This window comes from Phasianus colchicus, chromosome 5 (assembly GCF_987193195.1).
Source record: "Phasianus colchicus chromosome 5, bPhaCol1.hap1.1, whole genome shotgun sequence".
Classification (NCBI taxonomy): domain Eukaryota; kingdom Metazoa; phylum Chordata; class Aves; order Galliformes; family Phasianidae; genus Phasianus; species Phasianus colchicus.
In genome coordinates this window covers 22,878,661-22,903,194 of record NC_143440.1, presented here as the reverse complement: position 1 = coordinate 22,903,194, position 24,534 = coordinate 22,878,661, and the positions used below count along the sequence as shown (strand labels likewise).

At 43.6% G+C, this 24,534-nt stretch overlaps 1 long non-coding RNA gene across 5 annotated transcripts; it reads left to right on the top strand.

The window, feature by feature from the left end:
* The first annotated feature begins 2,651 nt into the window (after positions 1-2,651).
* Positions 2,652-12,913, top strand: LOC116229133 (uncharacterized). Of its 5 annotated transcripts, XR_016467255.1 has the most exons (5): positions 2,656-2,852; positions 3,485-3,606; positions 6,603-6,701; positions 8,866-10,149; positions 10,554-12,913. It is a non-coding gene; the product is annotated as an uncharacterized LOC116229133 (long non-coding RNA). The 5 variants fall into 5 exon arrangements; XR_016467256.1 differs by lacking the exon at positions 10,554-12,913 and having other exon boundaries at positions 2,652-2,852; positions 3,445-3,606; positions 8,866-10,543; XR_016467252.1 differs by lacking the exon at positions 10,554-12,913 and having other exon boundaries at positions 8,866-10,543.
* Positions 12,914-24,534: the final 11,621 nt, after the last annotated feature.

Below are 24,534 nucleotides of genomic sequence, written 5' to 3'. Positions count from 1 at the left end.
TCAGGCTGCTGAGGAATAAAAAGAACAAATCCTGTTTCTTGTTTCCCGACAAGAAAAAGAAAAACAGATTCAAGAATCATAAGCAAATTCTGGACCTTCATTGTCTCTTTATTATACAGAGGTTTTTTTAGATCACTCACAAAGAAAACATCTGCTTTTTTCATCAGTTTTCAAGGATCACATTTTGATCACTTATCTGATTTTCCAACATCTGACAGTTCTTCAAGTGCTCACCTTTTAGGTCCTCATTGGAAAATGCTCAAACTTTGGTGGAATACAGGTCACTCTGAAACCATCCCAACCCAAAGGAGGTTTGGACACAGGTTATGAACCCAGACACAGAATTCACTCAGGAAATTCACTGATGTTTGTGGATTTGCTTTGAGTATAAGTCCATGACCTAGCTCTTTTTGAGTCACCTTGTGGCTCACGTCAACATTGACAAAAAATTGGAAAAGCTTCCTTTTGTTCTTGTTTTCTAACCAACTCAAAGGCAGCAAAAGACTTTTAACTATACAATGACTGGAGACTTGTAGCAGGTTTTTGCTTGTGTTTCTCATAATTTCTGGTGAGCATAGCAGAAAACAACTTCTTACTGTTGTGATGGGCTCCGTGTCATACTCAGATTGTGAAATCTTCCAGAGTTTCAACATAAGAATGTGGCAACTGTTAGCAGTGCAGAGCTCAGACTCGTAGGCATGAACCATAATGTCAAGAAAGATGAAACTTGATTGCGTGGGGAACATTATATGCACTTTCTTATAGACAGTGTTATCCACTCCAATGCCAAGAGAAACAGGGAAACTAGAGGTTTTTGGTGCTTTTTTTTTTTTTTTAAAGAAAGATTTGAAGGTAAACAAAATTCCCCAGAAGAAACTTCAGACTCTGGATCTGACCCAGAACACACGCTGCAGAGGCCTTGGGTAGACGTGCTCTCCAGAGTTTTAAAGAGCAAATAAGTGAAAGAAAACATGTCACCTTGAGGACAGAAACTTCAAAACAGGCATTTTCTCTCTTTCCATCTCCCCCTCTTTCTGTCTTCACCAATATCCTCAGGCAGCTGGAAGAACCACCAGGGTGATCTCAGTGGTAAACAACGTCCAACATGTTTTTCCCCGCTTTTGATAATGAGTTGGTTTCATCAAAGCTTGGCCCATTTGGAGAGGCTCATGGGGAGTTCAGACCCACGAGGCTTCCTCCTTCACAGTATTCTTTCAAAAGTTTCCAGGACAATGACATCATGAGAAAAATGCCTGTCTTGTGTTGCCTAGACAAGTTTTGGGAAAGGTGTGCTTTCCCACTGTTCTGCTTCCCTTCAGGTAGGTGAGTTGGGCACAGTAAGCTTGATTTTTCAGAAAAAAACAGCAGTAACTCATCTGTCCAGAGGTGCTGTAACACAGTCATTCAAAAACTGACCTGATTTCCAGACTCCTGGAACAGTTCACCTCAACCTCAACGTTCCCCCTACATAGACTTATAAACCTGATGATGTAAATTGGAGGTCTTGGATGTTAAACACCTTTTTAACATGACCCGTGGCACGTGAGTTACACCCACTCAAGTCAGGGACCCAGTTTGGACGTGCAATTTTTGTTGGCTAGATTTGCCCACAGGCTCCTGGCCAAAGAGTAACTCCTGGGGCCCTTCCATTTGGGTCAGCCATTATTTCCCTGCTCCTCTATCTAGGCTGCTATGCTGCAGACACTGCCACTTGTATACAACTCTTCAATGAGGGGGTTAAACAACTTAGCAAATGTACTGGTGGCTGTGTAGCTGCAACAGTGTGGAACTTGTCTGGGGTGTATGTTAGTGGGTGGGCCATGCTGAGCCCCACAGTGCTGCAGCACATCCACATTGCAATGATGGATCCTTTCAACTGCAGTACATGAGCTCAGGGGTTCTTGGCAGCATAGGCTAAATGCCAAGAGAGATCTGGATCTGGAGCTAACCCTGGCATTTCTGCTGGTAGAAAGACTGGAGTTAGGATAGACACACCTTGCAGGACAGGGCTAATGGCTTTGTTGTCACAGTAAGGGACTAGGGCTATATTTCAGAGGAAAGTCCCAGCAGATGACATTTCTAACCTGAGTAATGCCGATTTTACACCAGTGGGATTCATTTATATGTCTTAAACAGACTAAATTCTCATCCCTCAAGCCTGCAGCTACACAGATTGAGAATAACTCCCAAGATTTCTGCATACCGAGCACAAACCATATATGTAGCTCCAGATCTCTTAGAACTGCACAGCAGTTTGCAGGGCTGGGAACCACAGATGACAACAAGGCTCCTTCCCAGCTGACATCTAGCAGATGAATTAATTCTCCTAATAAGCAATTGCCACATTGTCAGGCCATGAAGAAGAAGAGCTAAAGAGCCACAGGGGTAAAGAAATAGCATGCTCTGGGCCAATATCTGGGAGACATAGACTGCAACATTTTCACTTGACTGCATTCTCTCCTCGCTCCTGGGTCTCGGTCAAGTCACTTCATTTTCCTTAGTACTCCCCCTGTAAGTCTAAGACAGAAACACTTCATAAAGGAAGATAGATGATCAGAAGTAGCTATTTCTACAGCTGAGCTATATGTGCTCAGCTGTATCAGATCCAGAAGCAGGTGCGAGCACTGAATCAAATAAATAAAGCCATTGCCTTCTGCGAATCTTCAATCTTTAAAAAAAAAAAAAAAATCAAGCTTAATGTTTGAGTGCTCCTTGCTTTGTTTCCTCCTGTTCTTTTTCCTCTCTCCAGCCTTGATGTCTGATGTTTCCCTCCAAGCACTGGGCTGAGGATCCCCTACAAGCAGATCTTCACAGTGATTGCTTTTTTCCCTGATTGCTAATGCTGTTTCCAGGTAATTACTGTATTTGACTTTCTTCTGTGGGTGTAATCTAGTTAAAGACTGTTATTAGATTTGTCTGGTCAAGACTATTTTTTCTTATAGATTACTTATGCAACGCTTAATTTCCTATTTTGTAGATTGCTATTTCTAGGTGTTTTGCAATCCTCCCATTTAGTTTTTGGTTTGAGTACCCAGATCATATTGTATCCTCTGTATTTTACCACCTCCCTTAAGAAGGCTTGTGCCTTCTGGAAGATCATTTCTGAACACATATGGTCCCAGAAGAATTCTTGGAGGACCCTGCGGGTAACCTCCTCCTATTGTGAAAGCTGAATACTTGAGCCTATTCTTTTTCTGTTTCCTTCCCTATTAGTACAAGAGTTTATTTTCTGTAGTTAGCCCTTGTAAATGCTTTTTTAAAAAAAAAAAAAAAAAAATCAAGCACTTAAGTCTGCTTGATTACCTTCCTCCATGTTCTTACTGATTCTTTGAAGAACTCTGTTAGATTAGCGAGATCTGCTTTCCATCTATGAAAGCTATTTGTCTCACTACATTATGTTTATTTATATCAATTGTAACCACTGATTACAAAAATTCTGTCTAGAGCCTTCCCTGAAGTCTACTGTCACACTTGCTGCTTTCAGGGGCTGATCTAAGCTGGGTACCCTTCTCATCAATGCCCACATCTGGGTGTTATCAAGCACTTCTCAGATGCCAGTGTGGATGCCAGCTTCTCTGCATCTCACTTCCAGCTCCTCTTTTCCAGGTACTTTCATCTAAGCTAACATCTTCACTTTATGCAGTGTAAGAGCTGGAATCTTGTGTGAGAACTGCTCACAGCTTAACAGAAAGTTCCTGCCTTTCCAAGATATAGTTGTGGGGTCTGACAGTGTGGTGTCCCTGTAGCACACTTATAAAGCATTAGTCCCATCAGCCTAGGGATGCGCAAAGTTCCATCTTATCATTGTGCTTTTTTCCTTTGCAGCTTCTTAAATTCCCTTTAACTTTCCATAAACGCTACCAAAAACTGACAGGCTGATCAATACTACTTCACGGGCCCACTAGTATTAATGGTCCCTAACGATTCTCTCCCCCTGCTCTCTAGAGTGCTGGTAAATAGAGGCTGTGGTAGGTGTTGATGTGATCAGCTTGTTTCCCTTATTTGACGTTATGCTACAGAGGGCCACCCCCTGCAAGCACTATCAGATCTGTCTTCACAACCCTTGGGTGGTAAATTAATGTTGTCATTCATAGTTAACCATGAGTAAGAACTCTGAAATGCAGGTGGCTGAAGGGCCCTGAATATCAGCCGAGAGCCACAAGCTCCTCAGGCAGAGATGGCATCTTTGCTGTGAGTGTAACCAGGCTGTGCAACTTCCAGCCTTCGCCATTTCACTCAATGGAGGGATTTGGCTGAACCACAGTGCTCAAAGATTAAACTGTGTAAAATTTTCCAGTTCTCCGGGTTTCACGCAGCTAGCTCCAACAAAAAGCCTTGTGAACCTCTGGGAGCTTTTTGATGAACTTCTGTTGAATTTGTGGATGCTCACTGAAACATAGCCCTGGATATATTTAACAGCACTTCTGAGTTTGCAGCTGAAGTTCAAATGTGATTTCTTTTATCAAAGTCACTCTTAAATCAAAGTGATGTCTCACCATGTCTTAGTGATGATTCTGATCCAGCCTTGCCTCTCAGGTCAACACTTTGTTTAGAGCAGATATTAACATATGTGGTTCTGCTTCTGCCTCCCACAACGCAATGCTACACTTCGCTAACTTTCTCCAGACCCGGAAAGATTCTCCTTTGCTTGGTTACAGCAATGGCACGGCATGTCTGGATCTCTTTCAAGTGACTCCTTTATCTTTCACAATTGTTTTTTCCTAACCTCTCTTTTCCTCTGCTTATACAAAGTCAAAGTTTTGAACATGTTGTATTAGTTAACAGAAAAAAAATCAACATACTTAAACTATGCCGTAAGCTCCTTTCCTACTTCTCTTCTCCTCTGCAAAGGAAGAACAAAGGTTCAGCACCATGAAGGCAGAGAAGGAGGGAAGAAAGGCATCTGTGGGGTTGTGGTGCTATGTTCCTCTATCCTCAGGCAGATAGATGCCTGAGGATGGAAGGGAAGGAAGAGAAGGAAAGAAAGAAGGAAGAAAGGAATATTGCAGTAACCACAAGGGTGGGTTAGGGAGAAGGCATCTGCTTTTGAAGTTTCTTTGCAAATCCTCAAATTAACAAGAATGAAGTTATGAAAAGCACAAACTGCTTAGATACAAAGTGCACAGTGTTGTTACATAAACTGTTCTCTCTGGGATTAACTACTGTCGTTCACAGTCACTTATCTCATTTTCAGAATGTTTGGGACACTTGGAAGAAGGGGGAGAAGAACAGATACATTGAGTCTGTGTGTGTCAGTGTTCCTCACATTTGTGGGGAATTATATTACAGCTTTTATATTCTGTAGACGGAGACTAGAAGAGTGCAGGAGATGAGTATCTTGTAGAAAGAGAAAATAAAACCCACTGACAAGACTTTTTTAAATTTATTTTTAACATAGGAGCATTGACTGTTGTCTGATTTTTCTAAGCTATTGGGTTAGGAGGGGCTGAGAGATGCTGGGGGGAGCTGGTGGTTAAGTGGCAGAACAAACACATCAATTCATAGTTCATGCTACGGTGTGTTAAACAGTTCTAAGTAGCTTGAAGACTGACTGAAATACAGCCTACGGCTGTCTGTCTTCTAACAGTTCATCTTTTATGGCCAATTGCCTACTATGAAACAGAACATTTATGGCATGGCCCAAGTAAAGAGGCAAATGATTCATCCAGATCCAAAATTTAAAGAACAGGATTGAGAGGCTGGTTAAGTTTTAAATCATAAAGAAAATAAGAAAGCATGAAAAGATCAGGTGGTGTTTGGTTTGGTATTGAAGGCTGAATGCTACAGCAGAAGACTTAGAGACAATACCCCCTGGTACTGTCTTGTCTTCTTAGTGAAGGCAGTCAGCTCTCAAAATCGTACTTCTGCCCCCACAAAGGGACAGAGAGCATTTCTAGAAGAAATGATAACAAAGCACCTCAAAACATATTAAAGTTCTCATGAAACAAAGCTGTTTCTGTGCACGGCCTCCTTCCAGAGTTGCATGGCTTCCACATGTTCCCCTTCAGCTGGCTGCTGCCTCCCCATTGTGCACCTGCCTTTCCTCTTACCCTGTAAACAAATTATGTTCTGCAAGCCAGGACGCATGTTTTCACCCATGACCTAAAATCTTGTGAGGGAGTTGTAAAAGCTTTTTAATGATCAGAGGTAAGGTGACACAGTAATAACATACCCATCCTACACTATCAGTCTTATCTGAAAAATGATCACCCACATCATAAGGAAACTCAAACAGCTGAAAATCCAGCAGATGGTAAAGGTTTGCCCAAAGATGTTGGGCTGAGGTCTGCAAAGACGTCAGTGTGGGAGTGAGGCCCAAGTGCTGGGGGAGAAAAAAAATGGCTGTCTCGAATACAAGCAGCTTCTGCCTTTTTCCTTGGCATCTTCTCCAAAAACCTACAGACAGGAAGGTCATCTCATGTCAGGGCAGTATTGTTTGGTTGCTTATGCAAAGAGCCTTTCTTTGCCAATTTGGGAGGTTCAGCACTACCTTACTCATACTCAGCTGGCTTATGTTCTGCTGCTCAAGGCTACTTGTCTATGTACGTTCTGATGCATTCACTGCATATCTTGACATTGTGGTGTAACATTTTTTATCCTAGGTACACGAAGGAAGTGGCAATGTTAGACTAGCGGCTGCAGAGCTCGACTGGTGACTACTGTGGATGCAGAGCCTCCAACTGATACAAATTCTTCCTTAGGTAAGACATGTCTGAGGTCAGAGTGGTGAAGAATATCCAAGGTTATTGATTTTCAAGTGCTGCTTTCTGCCTGCATTGAGGAATGCATCGCAGCCACCACTGCACAGCGGAAAATAGGACCATGGAAACCAGTGCAGTGTTTTGAGAACAAAACATTCCAGTGTTTTTGGCTTGTGATCCCTTTTGCCACAATCTGACTGTGGCTTTCTTCAGTCAATCAAGACTTTTAAATAGTACATCTGTATTCTTCCACCAAATCTCTACAACTTCCTGAAGGGAGGTTGTGGTGAAGAGGGGTTTGGCCCCTCTTGGACATGAGGAAGAATTTTTTCTCTCAGGGAGTGGTCAGGCACTGGAATGGCTGCCCAGGGAGGTGGTGGAGCTGCCATCCCTGGCAGTGTTCAAGAGGCGCCTGGATGAGGAGCTACGAGATATGGTTTAGTTTGTGGTAGCAATGGTAATGAGAAGACAGTTGGACTAGATGATCTTACAGGTTGTTTTCAACCTTGTGATTCTATGATTCAAAGGATAAAGAGTTGGCTTCTCCAGCTCACAGGGAGAGAATTTGTGAAAGAACAATGTTAAGCAATGCCCTCTACTTGGAAATGCACTAAGCTTGAAATTCAAGTATGCTGTAAATATGTTAATCAGTTCTTACTTAAAATTATTATGATTCCTATTATAGCCTTATAGAAAGTGATAACTGCATGTAAGTATGATCTGATGGATGCTTTAGTGGGATCTTGCCTTCCATTCTAATGCTTAGTGTTATCTACGTAGAGGAGATTGAATACTTACAATAAGAATATCCAGATATCTCTTATTGCTAATTATTGTATCTTAGTGCCAGCATGCTTACAGGCAGGCCAAATTCATGTCACCCACTGTTTGAAGGAAAAGAAGAAATCTCTTAAATTTTAACCCAAAAATGGCCTATAAATTATTTTTTTCCCAGTTCCTTATGAAACAATAGGCATGTGGCACCACCCAGCTTGTTCATACAGCTAATTCATTAGATCTAGCACAAGGGGTCCTACAGTCAGGACCCAGCCAAACAAGCAGCAGCACCCCAGAGCACAGGGACAAAATCAGCATCAGGTGAGGTACCAACCTCTTAGTATTGCCTCCAAGAAGCACCAAGTTTCAGTTTGAGGGCTTTCATGACAGAAGGAATTCAAGATCAAATCTTTGGAAGAGTGCGATAAGAATATCTACAGACTTTTTTTTTTTTTTTTTTTAAGAAATGATCATAAGAACGAGAGGCATAGAAATCAAAAATGTACCTGAGTTTGAATTAAATCTTTCTCCCTTTCTGCTCTGCCTTTCATCCTCTGACCTTTCCTCCTGTTCCCATTCACCTTTTAAAATGTATTTATCGCTGTTTTCCAGCTTTTCCCACTCTCAGCTCTGCAGTCCTCCTGGGCCATGTTCCCCAGTGCCCATCTGTTCTCTCTCCTGCCCTTGCTGACGCTGCTCTTCTTGTCACTCTCGTGCCTGTGCTCTCATGCCTTGTGCTCCTCCTCTTGGACGCTCTCCTTCCACCTAGATTTCTCATAACAGTTTGGTTTCTGAGTTTTCAGATGCTAAGGAGCAGCAGATCACGACCATCACTGCTACAGATGACAGCATCACTCTGGATCTGCACCATGTGTAGGAGATGCTTATGAAGCCTAGGAGAACCTACCTCTATTATTCAGTCTTTCCTTGCAGAAATGCTCTGTCTTGTTCCATCCTCTTGCCAACTGCTCACAATTGATATCTCATATGCAGATAATGATTGTACCAGCAAGTGTGATGTGGTGCCCATTGTTACTAGGGAACATAAGGTGTAGGGTACAGCTTGTGAGCATTTCTTCCTTCTGGGAGAAGAGGAAAAACCATAAGAACTGTTGTTTGGTCTTTTCTAATCTCTATCACCTCCTTCTGGATTACCATATTCTTAGTTTTTATATTTTCTTCTGTGGAGGGAATTGAATGAAAGGTGATTGTGTAGATGTATTGAGCTTTGTAGTAATACACTGTATCTATCTCCACTGATTTTCTTCAATAGCTATCTGTCTGATCCTGTTATTTCTAAAGAAAGTTATCTGTATTTCTCTTGCCAAATCTACTAGAAGCACACAGCTCAAGCTGATCAGAACATGTCTGTTTTCTTTGGTGGCAGGCTGCAAACCACACAGAAATGCACTGTGTGTGCTGTCAGATCGCTTGCTCTGAAGTGAAAGACTGATGTGCTTCAGCAAACTCAAGAATTTCATGGCCTCTTTGGTTGATGGCTATCAGTTTCACGGGCTTTCTCAAGGGGAAAATGCACCAATTTCACGCAGATTCTGGTGAAAGGATAAGTTTCATAACTTGTCTTCCCAAGAGGCATGAAACTTGTCACAGACACGAAGAAAACAGAGCTCTATCACTGCTGCATTGGAGATGCCCTCAAAAGAGGCAATTTCTTTCGGGTTGGAAATGATGCCTGAACTCACTGGATGCATACCACAGTACCATCTATGCAGATGAATTGAGCCTTTGTTGAGCTGTACTTTCTCTTATGAGCCCAGGTATATCTTTATGTCCTCTTACCTCAGAGGTCACCAGCAGAATCTCATCTCACCCAGCATAATCTCCCATATCCTTCTGAACTCCAGAAGCACTTTCTTACTATGCAGATGACAGAGCAGTGGTATGTGTTGCCAGAGAAGTAACAAGTCTCCCTCCCTGATCTTCAAAATCCCCAGAGGTGTTTCTGCACACCCTGCTCTGGGTGGCCCTGCTGGAGCAAAGTGTGACAAGCTGTTCTACACTCCGTGTGTGATCAGTGAAGAGAAGCAGGTGACTCTGGATTCTCTTGTCTCTATGGGGCGCGTTTTTCAGGACACCTACCTACCTCTGTCCAGGCTCCTGGTTCAGCAGTGTCACCATAGACAAGTGAGATGGGGGTGCAGCTAAACGAGGACTTCATGTTTTTCGGACCTGAGGACTCAGACTGGTGATAGCCTCTGCCATATTCTGCTCTTTATCATCAGGCAACAAACCTTTCCTCACCCTGGGCTGTTCCTACAGCCAGAGTAGTCAGCAAGGCAGTGAAAGACCATCCTTGGGGGCTCTAACATATCTGCTTATCCTAGGTCTCTATATAGGATTCAGAGATTTGTACGACACTGGATAATAATGTGATTTTTGCAGATGAACCATTCTGTTCTACTGGGAGCTGTGGGTGCTTTTAGTTACGCCAGGGTGCTCCAGTTGCATCACCATATCCACCAATGCATGTCCCATATCCACCAATGGACCACAGCCTTCAGCTGTGGCTGATGTGCAGAAGAGGAGCTATTTTCTGCTTTGGCAGATGCCAATAGTTGGGCCAGGGAATGACTGATATTCATCAGTATGAGAAATAAGTCTGATGCACCAAAACCTCAGGGAGAGTCTTGTTCAGAGGGATGAATCCAAGGTATGACTAGGTCTGAGCAGATCATTTAGCTCAGCACTAGAGCTGAACAAGAGATGTTTTTTTTAGTTCAGATGATAAACTGAAATTTTGGGCTAAGCTGAAATTGATCATTAAGTTGGTATTAAGCTGGATCTTCTGTGTTTTAAGAGAACAACAAAAAATGTGCCCATTTTTTGTTTTGTTCCAGCTCCAAATGCTTTCTTAAAATCAAAGTGATTGGGAGCTATTCATTTTTTCTCCCTCTTTCATTCTTTAACTTGTCTTTTTGTTCAACTACATTACAGTTTTACACTTCTAAATTGAATCATATCAGTGCAAAAAAGAAAAAGGTATAAAAAAAAAGGTTACTTTTTTTTTTTAATCCAGATCTTTCAGCTAAAGCAATTTATTCATTGTCCTTTCAGAACTCCCTTTTCTGTGTAATTCGTCTTTTGAAGAAACAGTTCAGGTTCACCCTGCTAAGAACAACGCGTGCCCTTCTGCCTGAGACAAGAGCAGGCAGTTTCTGTCTGTCAGAGCAGTAGGCATCCCTGTGCTGCATGGGTCTGGCAGTCGAGGCCACCAGCAGCAGCAGGGCAATGCAGAGAACTCAAGCTGCTGCATCAGTTTAATGCGTTGCCGTCTGCAAAGCTTGGTGCTGGGCAGCGAGGAGGAGAGAGGGCAAGACAAAGATTGTGTTTAAATAACCACTTAGCCTGGCTGGCAATAAGCAGGTTCTTTTTTTCTCTTTATACCCACTGTGTGTTTCTGTTCGACCCGGCCTTTTCCTGAACTGAAGCCAAGGGATTTTTCCATGTCCCCAAGGAGTGTGTTAGAAAAGCAGTGTTTATGTTAGGGGACTTCATTAACATTATGAGTAAGTTGTAGTACCCAGAGACTATCACAGGCTCAGCAGAATGGAGCAAACGAGTCCTTGTTCCTTTGCGTCATTGGCCGAAGCAGCCACCAGGCTGAAACCCAACCCTGGCTGCTTGCCTTCGGGGGAAAAAATAAGAAGGGTAAAGTAAACAAGGCCCCTGTTCAGCTTTCCTGGACCTCGATGGGAATTGCTCGTAATTATACATCAAAACTATGAGCTGGTTCTAAGCAGGCACAGCTCTGTTCTGCTGAGGCTGCAACCTTGTGCAGAAACCTCCTGCCTGCAGCTTGTAGCCACTCCAGCTGGCTTCTATGTCCTGGGCCACAAAGCCAGAGAACTCTTAAGTGTGTGCTTAGATCTGCTGCACCTCAGGACAGTGCTGATTTGACACCCCCTTAGCTTAAAAGCAGGCATGAGGTTACAGGCTTTCCTGAACATGGTGGCTTTGCCCAGGCTAGGTCTCAGCCACTCATTATTTTATCCTGATGACAGCTGAGGTTTGGGGTTTTTTTGCCTGCAGAGTTCCCTCCTGCTCTGCATTCCCATTCCCCTACCCACTCTCCATCAGTGCATGCGCAGCTGCGCTGTTCCCAGGGCATCTCCTGCCTCTGCAGTCTCTCCCGGTCAGCACACCAACACCCCCACGCCCATGATGGAGAAGGCCCAGGCTGCCAGGACAGAAAGAGAGCAAAACAGCCATGGATGCAGGTGCCCCAAGGTCCTCCAAGCTGCTCCATTTCTTTCTGTTCCATTGCAGAGCCTCAGGGTTTTTCCCTGTTCCCCCAGCGGCGTAGGTCCTGTGTGTATCCATCAGGGAGCCAAGTACTTTTGCTTTCCTAAAGAAGACATAATTTTGTACGTTTATAACTAATTTCTGCAAACATACGCTTTCAGAATGTAGAGGTGCTTGTGTTGCCTACGTTTTATTTGGATTTCAGAAAAATTTTTGCTTTGGATTTGATGCAACTGTTGAAGCCTTACTTCACTATTAATTTCCCCTCCTTCCCAATACTATGGGCTCCGTGCACCCTCTCCTCTCTTCTCCTTTCCACTCCTTTAGTAGTGATGCATTTAATTAATAGTGAATGCACATCGAATTTTTCTGGGCAACTGTACGACAGCCACATTAACACCAGATGAGCACCAAACAGTTTATTGTTATTACAGTGAATACTGAGTGAATTAAGAATGACTGATCAGACGTTTATTGTGACTCAACTAAATATATGCATTTTCAATAACAAGATTTTTCAGAAGAAGAAAGAAAAATGCTGGCAGAAGAGAAGTTTCAAATATATTTGCCTCTTTTTTGTTGTTTTAAAAAAGAACTAATTAGCCAAATTGCGTGGCTAGAATTTGAAAGAAATGAAAGTATTCACTCTATTGAGTACTGCTGTTCTAACCCAAGGTGACACCTACAGAAATAACTTGGAAGTGTCACTTGACGATCAATCAATTCCTTATGGTTGCAAACGGTTTAAAAAAAAAAACAAAAAGAAACAAACAAACAAACCTATAGCACTGAGGGTATTAATAAAACTAATAGGGCATTTAAAATCGTGCTGAAAGGCAGAACGGCATTTGGTCGGCAGAAAGGCAGGGGCAGAATTCCATGCCCGATGTTCCCCACACCACTGCCTGCAGCAAAGTGAGCGGAGTGTCAGCGCTTCCCTGGCGCGGAGTGCCCCGTGTTTGCCTGGGAACAAAAAGGCAGGAACCCTTATTGAAAAGATTATCTTCCCCATCAATAATCCTCCTCTAAGAGTTCTTTATTAGTAAACCCCACGGCAAAACCTGACATATTTACAGCTTGCAGTAAACTTTATGTATCTGCAACGATATTAATAATAAAGAGCCAGTGACCACAGCAAATCATTCCGGCCTTCAAAATGATCAAGTGAAAGCTTAATTGTACTGAAAAGAGAGAGCCCTGACAAGTTTGAAATCCTTCCCGCACACCCTTGCCGAAAAAAGAGAACTTTACCGAGATGAAAAAAGTGTGCCGGAGGATTGGAAACATAAGAATACATATTTAAAAAAAAAAAAAAAAAAAAAAAACAGCCTGATATCACAGGCTGAGCTGAGACAGAAACCTGATCTTTTACATGGAATGGACAACATTTGGGTCTGTTTTATGTGAATTGCTCCAAGCTGTTTTGGTTAGAAATGCATAGATTTTAAGGTAAGGCGTACCATATAGGCAGTGCAGGTCATACCCATTTTTGGAACGCTTTCCCCATTACTTTCCAGCTGACAAAGGTAGGGTCCAAACTTTTCTTTCTTTGCTGAGTAACGTCTTTGCTTTAGCACTGAGCTGGGTTTGGCAGCAAGGCACTCGTGTCTGCTGCCTGATTGCACTTTTCAGCACTCTCTCATTCCTTTTCTGCTCCCCACCCTTGTTACAATTACCTCATTTCAGTCACCAACCTGCAGAAATTTTTACTTTGGTTGCTTCTTCTGATGTCCCCTAAGAAATGTTGTTTTCCTATAATTCTGCCGACTTGTCTCTGATGGGGAAATTGTGAAAAATTAGGCTGTTCAGAATAGTACTCTGGAAAGGATAAAGACAGAGATCTCCAATGGGTTTTATTTGCCTTTCATTTTAAATAGAACAGTCAAGTGGGCTTTGTTTCTTATTAGACGGCATTTATGCATTCTTATTAGGATTTCTTTGCCTAAAAAAAAAAAAAAAAAAAAAGAACAATACCTTTCCATTTTGCCAGTCAAAAATATCGCATTGTCTTTATTTTACATAACAAAATCATTTGCAAGTATTTTCATACTGACTGAAAAAGAGGAATACGCATGGTTGGAATAAGGCAGTAATAACGTAAGGCAACTGGAAATGCCAAGTACGATATAAGTTTTTTTATAAGAATTGTAACATCTTCTGGGATGTTCTTTTCTAAAGAATCTGTTGCTGCTACATGAGCCATCAAACTTAGTTCTGTCCTTATTGTCTTAATGATTTAACGCTTAGATTCTGGCAGCGCCGTCTTTCTTACAGATGCATGCTGAAACAAGGAAGGGAAATATCGTCTTTTATTTTTGAATGGCTGATACATCCCATTTGTTGATTCAGAAATTACCACTGAAAAACATAACAAGAAAATTATAAAACACTCTTTAATGTGTTACATATTAGTGCTGCGCTTACTTGCCGCATTTTGGCCAATAATTATGTAGCCTTTTAAAATTAAAATTAAATGTCTGGACCGTGATGTTGTAATTACATGCAGAGCTCGTTCTCTGCAGAATGACTCTGCTTTATTCTGCTCTGATAATCACCGAGTGATCTCTTCGCTGCACGTTCATTTATTTTTTGTTTTCCGACTTGTGTTTGTGTGCAAGTGTGTACACAGACAAACAAAAGCGTGCTGCTCTGCCCCATGTATATACTCGCAGAGAAAGCTCACTGGGCACCAGGTACAGCTCAGTTTTACAGTGAGGACAAGACTGCTGCGGGACCTTCCCCATTAACTCCCTGCTTTGGAGCTGTGCTGGTTCACAACTGGGGCTTGTGAGCTCGGCACACTGACTCTCTGTCTGTCCCTTTGAGTTTTTATCTGTTTTAAATCTTTCTTTTTTCACTGTTCCGATCACGAGGTCGGATCTGATTTGTTTTCCTGTGCCGTGCCGTTGTTTGTCACAAGCCCTGTTTTCACTAAATCCATTTTGCTGCTCCACAACTTAGGTTTAAATGCAGGTCTGTGGCAGGGCTGCTGCCAGGTAGCAGTTTTTGGCCCTCTCCTCTCTCCATAAAAATTGACAGAGATTTCACATTAAGGAGAAGGGAATCCTTTTGTTTGAAAGAAAAAGTAATACCCGCAGCACAGATCTGCCGTCTGCTGCCCCCAAGAAATTGCTGGAAGAGGCTTAAGGAAAAGAATCAGCTATTTGTGCCCTGTGATTCTCTTTAATTTATTTTTATTGTCTATTATTATGCAGAGATGTATCTGTGTATAAATAGATTGCGCTACTTGCTTTCCTAATATAACTCTGCTAATTGAATCAACCTCAGAAAAAAGGAAATATTTTCTTGTCACATCTTCAGCTTAACAGCATCAAACTTGGAATTAAATACTGTTACAATTTCATCACACTCAGAAAACTCATGCTTTAAAAATAGTGCCGTTCTCTAAACTTACCCCAATTTTTCTGTAGACCATTGAGATTTCTAATAATTTTGAATGGCCTTTTTGGTGATTTTCAGAAACAATATCTCTGTAAACACAGCTTTTGATGTATACACACACACACACACATATATATGTATGTATTCTAAAGACAAGTTATAAACTGCACCAAGCTGGCAGCTGGCAGGAAGATTATTTGTGGAGAGAACACTTTAGCCTAGGGACGCAGTGGGCTCTTAATAATAAGAAAGGGGGGAAAAATTACTGTTTTCTTTAAATTAAGGATCATGCACGATTGTTTTAATAAATATCTAGAGTTGTGAGAGTGACTTGCAGGCTTGAGTTTGCTCCTGCTCTAAAAAATTTCCTTTGTGCCTTTCACTGAAAGATCAAAAGGAGCCAATTAACTTTCGTATGAGGTAAACAGTCCCATAACTGGAAATATCCTTTCTCACTGTCCGGCCGGCACAGCCCAGCCTTCTCTCTGCAGCCCACTCTCCCTGGAAGAGGACAGCCATTTTCTGCCTCGTCAGGGACGGGACAGGGATGTCCCTGCAGGCTTGGGGTCCTCAGAGCCAGCTGCTCTTCTGTGCCGAGATGAAACCCCCATGAGTCTGTGGCCCTGCCAAGCTGCGGGTGCTGGGGATGGCTCTGGGATATTGCTCCAGTGCTACAGTCCTGTCCTCGTGGATCTTCTCTGAAAGGAGGAACATTTGGTTTGGGAATAACAAGAAGAAAAGGGACAGCAGGAAATGCAGGACACCTCGGGCCACCCCAGCTTTGGAGGTGCAAGGTGCTCCTCACCACTCAGAGGAGAACATAACCCACATGTGTATGCGGGGAGTGAGTACATTTCTCCACTCTCCCTGTCCCAGATGGAGCCCATTGAAGCTCGTGAAGTCGCATGCGATAAAACGGCTGGGACACAACTGGCCATGGCCATGCTGTCTGTCCCTCTGAGAAGTAAGAGGATGCATGCCATGAACACTGCCCCAAAATCTGTGATAGACAGCAGCAAGTTCATGGGCAGGAGAAATGGGGAAGGGTGGGAGAAAGAAAGCATGAAAAGACTTTCAGCTGTAGCCTCTGAAGTTCTTTTTGCAAGTCATTAAAAAAAAAAAAAAGCATGCAGATCCTCACCCCCGAACCCTGCTCTTTTTAATTTGTGCTGTAGAGGATTTGTCCTGCTCCCCAAGGCTGCCTTGCTGGTGGGGTTAGGCTGGGAACAGCTGCACTGCTGCTGGTGGGGGGGGGGGGGAGGAACAGAGCCCCGGGGATCTCGGCACCACAGTTACCCTGCTGTCACCCTGCCATCACCCTGCGCTGCCGGCTGAGGGGACAGCCCGGCTGCTCCCTGGCCCCCATTTTCAGGAGCACCAGCTGCACTAATAAATACAAATGGCTGAGTGATACCACCTCCCCCGGGGGTAGGGGGGAGAGAGGTTTTTTGGAGCTCTGCAGTTGTGTTTGAGCGGAGTCGCCATTTTGTCTTGGCTGTGTCAGATGGCATGAAGGCAACTCTGAGAGTGCCCACGTGCTGCTGTGGGGATCGGGGCTGTGACACCAGCCTGCCTGGCCAGACTGCAGTCCCTGCAGCTGAGTTCTGTATGGCCGAGCAGCCCTTTTCCACCACGGGATCGGCTTATGGTTCCTCAGAGCTTTCAGAACAGGTTTTCCTGACTGTGTCACCAGTGAGTGAATTTCAGAGCCTCTCCCCTGACTTCCATCCCCCACGTCTTCTTGCCAGATCTCTTTGGAAGGGAAGGAGAGTTAGCAATATTCACAGATCCCAGTCATTAGGCCTTTCCTGCGTAATTTTTAAAATGCACTAAGAGAAAGGGGTGCGGGGGGGTGGAAATAAAGAAAAACTCCTTTATTGTGCTGAAGCTCATAAATTCACTGCAGGATGATTTATAGCAGCAGAGCGTAGCACCTAACTCAAGTCAATGCAAGAGGTTAATATGAAAGGTTAAGGAACTCGGTTCTGGCTGATTTATAGCTGGTCTGTCAGCTTTTATCCTGACCACAGCTCTGCAACTGTAGCCTGGGACTCTACAAAGCACAAGAGGGGGTGGCGGTGTTAAAAAAAATAATGTGTATTTAGACATTATCCCTGCCTATAAAATAAAGACCCCAAAACACTTAAATGACCGAGGAGCTTTCGTATCACCACATGCCACTGCGAAAGCAAAGTGCCTCCGCTTCTTTACTCACAGGCTCTGAGACCAGCAGGGACGGCTGTGGCCACTTGGCTTCCTGTATTACACGGGCAATAGGGCTTTCCCAGGAGCTGGGCTGGAGCATGTCTTGCAGAACACCGCCAAGTGTGCCCGAGAGTCTCCAAACTCCACAACACCCCTCTTCCCCTGACAGGCAGTGCTGCTGTCAGAGGCTACGGAAGGATACCTCGCTCCAAAGGTGCATTTGTTTAGCTCCAGTTTCCAGCCTTTGCAGCTTAGGATGCATTTTTGCTTGCAACATGGAGAAACCCTGTGTGCGTAGACATTTCTGTTTGCAAGTATCCGCAGCTGGTGATCCTCAGCCTTTGTCTCCAACAGAATCGTTCTCTGCACAGCTGCCCACTCTTAAGATTTCCCTGCTGATCCCACCTTGCCAGCACTTCCACAGCCAGACAAAGACAGAGCTGGGTGTGATGTGTGGGCAGTGGTCTTACTGAGGGTTGTGCAACATCTGTCCCCAGAAATACACAGTGCTGCTATTAGTGTCGCCTTTGCATTAAAACCCATGAATAAATTCGTTGTTAAGAAATTCTGTTTTAATCCCATATTATACAAGCTTTCAGTCCAGGAGTGTTAAAACAGATATCATCAAGGAATTCTAGTAGCCAGTTTGAATGTAAGTTGACTTTGTCAAGCAATCCTGTACTGGTGTTTGAAAAAGACAAGCATTTCTCTTACAGGGCTAGATATTGTGAAGCCATGCACAGGCAAGAGACTTCTGACCATGCAATTTGCCATAGCCTCTGCAGTGCTTAATCCATGACCAATATCAGACTACCCAGCCTGTAGCTCCCTGAACCTTCTTTCAGACCCAGACTTGGTATTGTTTATTCTTGGAGTCTTGTGGATTTATCCTAGATTTACCTCTGTAACTGAGAGCCTTGCCCAGGCAATTTGGAGCAGCTCTGAGTGACTGTATGTGCTGGAGAAGGGACATAGCAAGGATACTTTCACCATAACATTTAGCAGCAATGATCCAAACCCACAAGAAATTCCTGTGCCTGAAAGTCTATTACTTTGTTAAAGAAAATTGGGTTTGCCCTTAGATTTTCTTTTTTTTTTTTTTTTTTTTTTTTTTTTGTAAAAGCATCTGTCTGTCAGCAGTCTGGGAGGTTAGATGTATCCGTGCTCCAGCCCAGCATCAGCCAAGCTATTTTCTCATTCAAGGATGAAAAGGGATTGAGGCCACCCTCATGCAGTGCAGCACAAGGGGACATCAGCTGCCCCTGCCAAGCCGCAGTGTCCTCACAGGGACTTCTGCAGCCCTTGGCCGTGGTGGTCTTCACTCATGCTGCTCACCACATGCCATTGCTGAGCTGCTCCTCCAGCACAGCACAAAGGATGCTCACGTGCCAACACAGAGGGAACGGTGTAGCCGCCTGTTTGCAGATGCTCCGTGTGCCAAGGAAACGCTCCCAGTCAAAAATAGCCAGTGGGTTCACATGCGTTGACTAAACAAGGCACAAAGCTTTTAACCCTGCCTGAAACCCGAATCTGCTGAGGATCTCTGATCAGTGAGAAAGGTACCGTTACGTGCTATGGAGAGGCACCGTTTGTTTCTTAGCTGTGTAACTAAGCTTTTTGTTTTCACTCGATTTTCTTTATGGTCAATTGTGGTTGAATGAGCTCAGATTTTAATATCAGTGTGTTTATGCTACTAGTCGCTGTTCCTGCTGCTTCTGAAGAATGGGGGAGATTGGCTTACGGCCCATATGAGCACAAGCTGAGAAGGAGACAGACAGACAGAGAGAAAAAAAAAAGTTAGCTTCGGCTGCAGACTACACTTTACCCAGTTTTCTAACAGGTGTTGGGCATATTCCTGCTCTTGGCTCTTCAGGCATTTGAATAATCCCCGAAGTGCTCAAGATGTACAAATACCTTTGAGTGCTCTTGTGTGAGGGTGGAGTGCAGAGTGACTTAACTGAGTTATTCTAATCTGGGAAGATGGGCATTCATATAAGGAACTGTATGTTTTGTACACGACTAGTAACATGCTTAAACTTTAGCTATGGAGTATTTCAAGCACAAAAAGATCGTGTCTCCCTCTCCTCCTGCCTTTCCTATCACCACTTGACATCAGTGATTATGGACCTTGGCAGAAAAACTAAATCACAGATAAAAAAAGAAATATAAACAGAAAGTCTAATCCTGCTGCCAATGAGCTGAACAGCAAAACTTTTATTGACTTTAGTACGGGCCAGACTGGGCCCATGCATACAAAAATTAGGACAAGTCACTGTCTATACTGTGTGAGCCAACATGATGTGGACTTGGGAGGCCAGGGAGAATATTTCTCATTGGAAACATACCCACCCAAATGTTTGAAATACTGCAGTTTCACATGAACTAAGTGAAGGAAGCAATTCCCAAAACTCAACTTTCCTCACGGACCTGGGAGTATGTTTCCTGGACAGCTCAAATATGATATATGTATGTATATATCTTTTTAGCAGGTTGAAAAACAAACTTTATGTGCCTATACTAGTTGCACATATATGCATTTGTACTTACACTGAAAAGATGGGCTAAAGAAATGAGTTTTTTTGAACACTTGTCAAGACAGTTGGCATGTTCTTCCACCTTTGAGCTCAGATACTTCTTTAGACGTCACTCATTTAATACCATGAGCAGCCTCTGCTGTAGAAAACCAGTGTGGTCCTTCCTTAACCAGAGCTGTACAAACGACTACAGAGACACTGGATTGTTCCACAAGGGGCCAGCAACTAGGGCAGGACACAAAGAGGTGGACCCAGATAGCAATGGTTCTGTGTTTAGCTTTGCTGGAGATACACCAGGCAAGGGTTAGAATTTCATTTCATCCTCAACCCTACAAGGAACCAAACCCTTGTTTCTGTGATATCTGTGAGGTCTCTGTTCATCTGTGCAGCTCAGTGATCTCATCCTCACTGTTTGTCCCAAGCTAAAATATATTTATGGATTTAAGGTGACTGAAGGTTTTTAAAACAAATCTCTTCCCATCCCTCAAGAAATATTTTAAAAATCATATCTCAGCTTTCTGTTTTGTTTAAATGGCATCACACTACTTCATTGCCCTCGTGGAAATATCACCCAAGATCTGCCTCAAATATAAGCTAGAAGAGAGCTGATTCAGTTGAAGTAAATCACGCCAGTCATCCAGAGTGAACTGTTATTCCCATTCTCCTTATAAAAAGAATATTAACCTAGTAAAAAAAAAATAATAATAATATAGAATACAATGCTGAGTTTCTTGGAACTGGCTGTCAGTCCACTGGGTCGATTTAAGATTTTTAAAGAATATATTTCCTTCATCCTGCTTGAGGCCTTGAAGAGGAACTATTATGCCTCTTCCAGTATTTTGCAGTGTCGTGTGCTGTATAAAAAAAGGAATCAGGTGGACATATCCCTGAGCACTCACTTCTTGTCCAGGCCAGCTGAGAGTCTTGCTGATTCTCAGTGTTGGAATATAACCAACCTAAGCCCATGCAGCCCTCCTTCTGAACAGCACTATCCTTTTAAAACATCATTGGATTTCTCCTTTTCTGAATTGAAAGAAAAGGTGTGGAGCCAAATGCCATGTATAAATCACCATGATGTATTCGGGGCCGTGTCAATTTGTACAAGTTAAAAAACAGCCTGGGTATTCAGTGTGCTGAGCCTGCTGTAGGGAATTCTGCAGGGAAGGAGGATGGGAAAATACGTAACAGGTAAAAAGATGGAACTTAACCACTCCAGATACAACAGGCTCACATTTCAGACCCACGTGACCACAGACTGATGTGTTTCTTAAATTGAGTCCGAAAGTCCCAAAAGCTGTTCACTGAGAGGATCTCTCCTGCTGACTGCAGATACATGTTCCATTAATATTGTTTTGCTGTAATAATGAACAGCCTTGCCCTACAGGCCTGTAGTCTGCCCAACCATGTTTCTGTTGAAGAGAAGAGAGGAAAGGAAGGGAAGGACCATGTTTTAGATGTAAAACTGGTGTTACCATCATTGAAACCACTCACCTGCACTGAAATCAATAGAGCAAGCACAACTTGAATTTTCTAATCCTGCTGTGGCTGCAAATACAGTTTTGGCATCATTAGCAAGGAGATAAGAGCTCTCCTATCAGTGTGCTTGGTATCAAGTCTTGATGTTTGTTTCATGCTACTGAAATGAACAGTGGCTCACCGGAAGACACCACAAACATGTGTAACATATTTTTGGCCCACTGTGATCTGGTTGTCTTTTTCTTTTTCTTTTTTTTTCTTCTGACTGCTTGTTATCAAGACAGAAGTCAATTCCAAGAAATCCATTCCACATCCCATTCAATGCAGAAGTCCATTCCAACTTCCATGGCATGGAAATCTCAGAGAATCACAAACAGCACAAAATCCTTCTCAGGAGCATCAGCCCTCGTTCCTAGTAAGGTGCTGTGGACACCACTTGTCTTTTACACTGAAATACAAGAAGTAATGTGAATTAATGAATTAATATATCAACAGATCCCTTCACTTCTGGAAGTCATGACTGTAATGTCTGGTTTATGAGGTATCAATTGCCCCATGCACCTCGTGTCCTAAGCCAAACAGCATAGAAAAAGTTGAATCTACAGAGTGGTTTTCTCCATACACATTGTTGATTTTAGACCAGAGTTGCACTTGAATTTAAGAGTGAGATTGGCCTGCCCTCCAGAATGGATTGGATCACTCCTGTGCCATCATAGCACATAGAATTGGATGGCAATAATCCAGCGCTCCTGGCCTGGGCACAGAATCTTTCTGATTCTCCTGCTGAAAAGTGGGGAGATACAAAGATCACATTTATGTAGTCAGAGACCATAGAAATCCCATAAGAGAACACACACGAGCCAGTGAACCTTTGGAGACCAGTGCTGTTTGGCCTAAAAGAGGGTGTGCTGGCCCTGAAAATTCAGCATAAGGTCACAAGAACAGAATGGAGAATCTCTGAACCTGCCTGAGGTCTAAGGAGAGGACATAATCTGGGCAATCCTGCTCTGGCAGCAACTGAATCAGCATGTGAAAAAGCTGAAGTGCAACCATACTTTCAGCACAGGGGATGAAAGTTGAGATGTGCCTTGCAGAAAGGGCAATCTCAGACATTTCTGCTGTATTTAAATCTGGTTACTCTTTAAGCCCATTCACTCCTCCTGATGTGTCACACACAGATGAACTTCACATGCTCTGAATGTGAAGGTCTCCAAGATCAGCCCCAGTGCCCTTTGCAGGCAAGTGCTCAGTGTACAGATGGGACACATCTCTTATTAGTTAGCAACCTGACTAAGTAGCGTTGCTGCCCTCAGCACATTTTTTTAACTACATCTGAATCAAGTCAAATTCAAGGGTTGCTACTTCTGGGTAAGCAATCAGAAGTTTAATTCACATCTGGGTAAATATTCACCACTGTATGAGGGTTTAAGCTGCTCTCAGCAGAGTCAAGAGTCATCTCTTGGAGTGTGCACTCTGGCTGGGAAACGTTCTGTCACATCTGGATGTTCCACCACCTATCCATGGGGTTTCTTCCTTTCTCAGTGGAATGTGTGGACTTGGCGCTGGTGAAAGTGAAGGGCTGGTGGCTTCTCAGATAAGCAGGTGCTCTGAGAGGTTCAGATAGCTCTGCCATTTACCTCAGGCATAACTGGCTGTACCCCTAGTGTTCTGACCCTGCGTTACGTAGCCAAGATTTAATCTGTAACTTCCAGACTGTTGTCTCAACCTCAAGCCCCCATAATTCTCAGTCCTTCTGAGCATCCCAACGTGGAACTTCGTTTGACCCTGGGGTGTTGTTCAAATGTGCCAGGGGAGAAGGACATAATGAGAACCCACGGCAGGACATCTGCTATTTAAGCCAGGACTGGAGCCCAGGCCTTGGCAGATGTCTAGGAGAATCTTGCCCAAGTGTGCTTGTTTTCCTCCTTTCTTTTTCCAAGTGTTTGTTTCCCAGTTTGCACTAAATTTTATTGAAAACATCAGGCTAATAGCAATGGGGAGAGTGGTTGAGTAGATTTTGCCTCTTTTTCCCTTTTCTTTCTGGAATGCAGCCATCAAAATAAACATTAAATACAAAATCCTGGGGCTTGAGTTATTACTTGTGAGGGTGCTGGGAGGGAAATTTATAGCAACATTACTGTGTTTTGCTAGAAATCTCTTAATGCACCAAAGTGGAGAGGTGTGTGTGTTTTTTATTAAAATGTTACACTCTATAAATCTGAGCAGCAGGGAGGACACAGGTGGCCCTGGGGCTCAGCTGAGCGGACTGTCACTGCTGATGGGAAGGTCTGGCTGTCCATCCAAGCATCAGTGCAGCCACAGTTCCTGGGCTGCCATGGCTGTGGAGGCACTGCTTTTGTTTCATAGGCGTTATCATTTTCGCTGTTGGTTGTGCTCCTTTTTTTTCCATCCTTCTGGTCTTTGAGCCACCAAACACAACAGTTCATAGCAGGTCATTTCTCCTGCTTTGGAGGTGGGTTTGCTGGTGGTGTCACTCAGACTTTCTCTTCCCAGTCCTCCTTAGTGCCCTCTTTAGATGATGAGGAGATTTTGTGGGTGGACAACCCCTAAGAGCTGAGAGTGGCTGCTGATGGACAGAAGTCACTCATGAGTGAGATTTCTGGTTATGCAGTTTGGGGGTCGGCTGCACATAACCAAGGTTTCTGACTCAGCAGTCTAAATCGGTGTCCAGCCATCCATCTGAGCTGCTGCAGCTTTCTCAGCCTCTGGTAGAAGTTGTTCTGAACCTGGGGAAATCCCAGCCTTCTGTGTTTGTTCCTGTGACTCTCAGTGCTCTTACACCCAAAATTCACCTGGGAGAATGGCTGATGCTGCTGAGCTGCTCATGGGACGGAGGTGGCAGAGACCAGCAGGACTTTTGAGCAATCTTCCCAGCAAACAGCAAACTCAGTGGCTCTGTGTGAGTTTGAGTGATTGCTTGCCTGAGCCTCGCTTTCCCTGCCTCAAAACGAGGGCATGAGATTTTCCAGTAACTGTCATCCCCATGACATCCAGGCAATTTCTCTGCCTGCCCCACTGCCGGTGACATTTCTTGAGTACTTTCTGCAAGAAAGAGAAATCCTGAAGCATCCTGCGGAAAGGATCTGCGAGCCTCGTGGATCCACATCCCCTCATTCAGTGCAGTTCTGACACTATCAGCACTGATTGGATTTTTT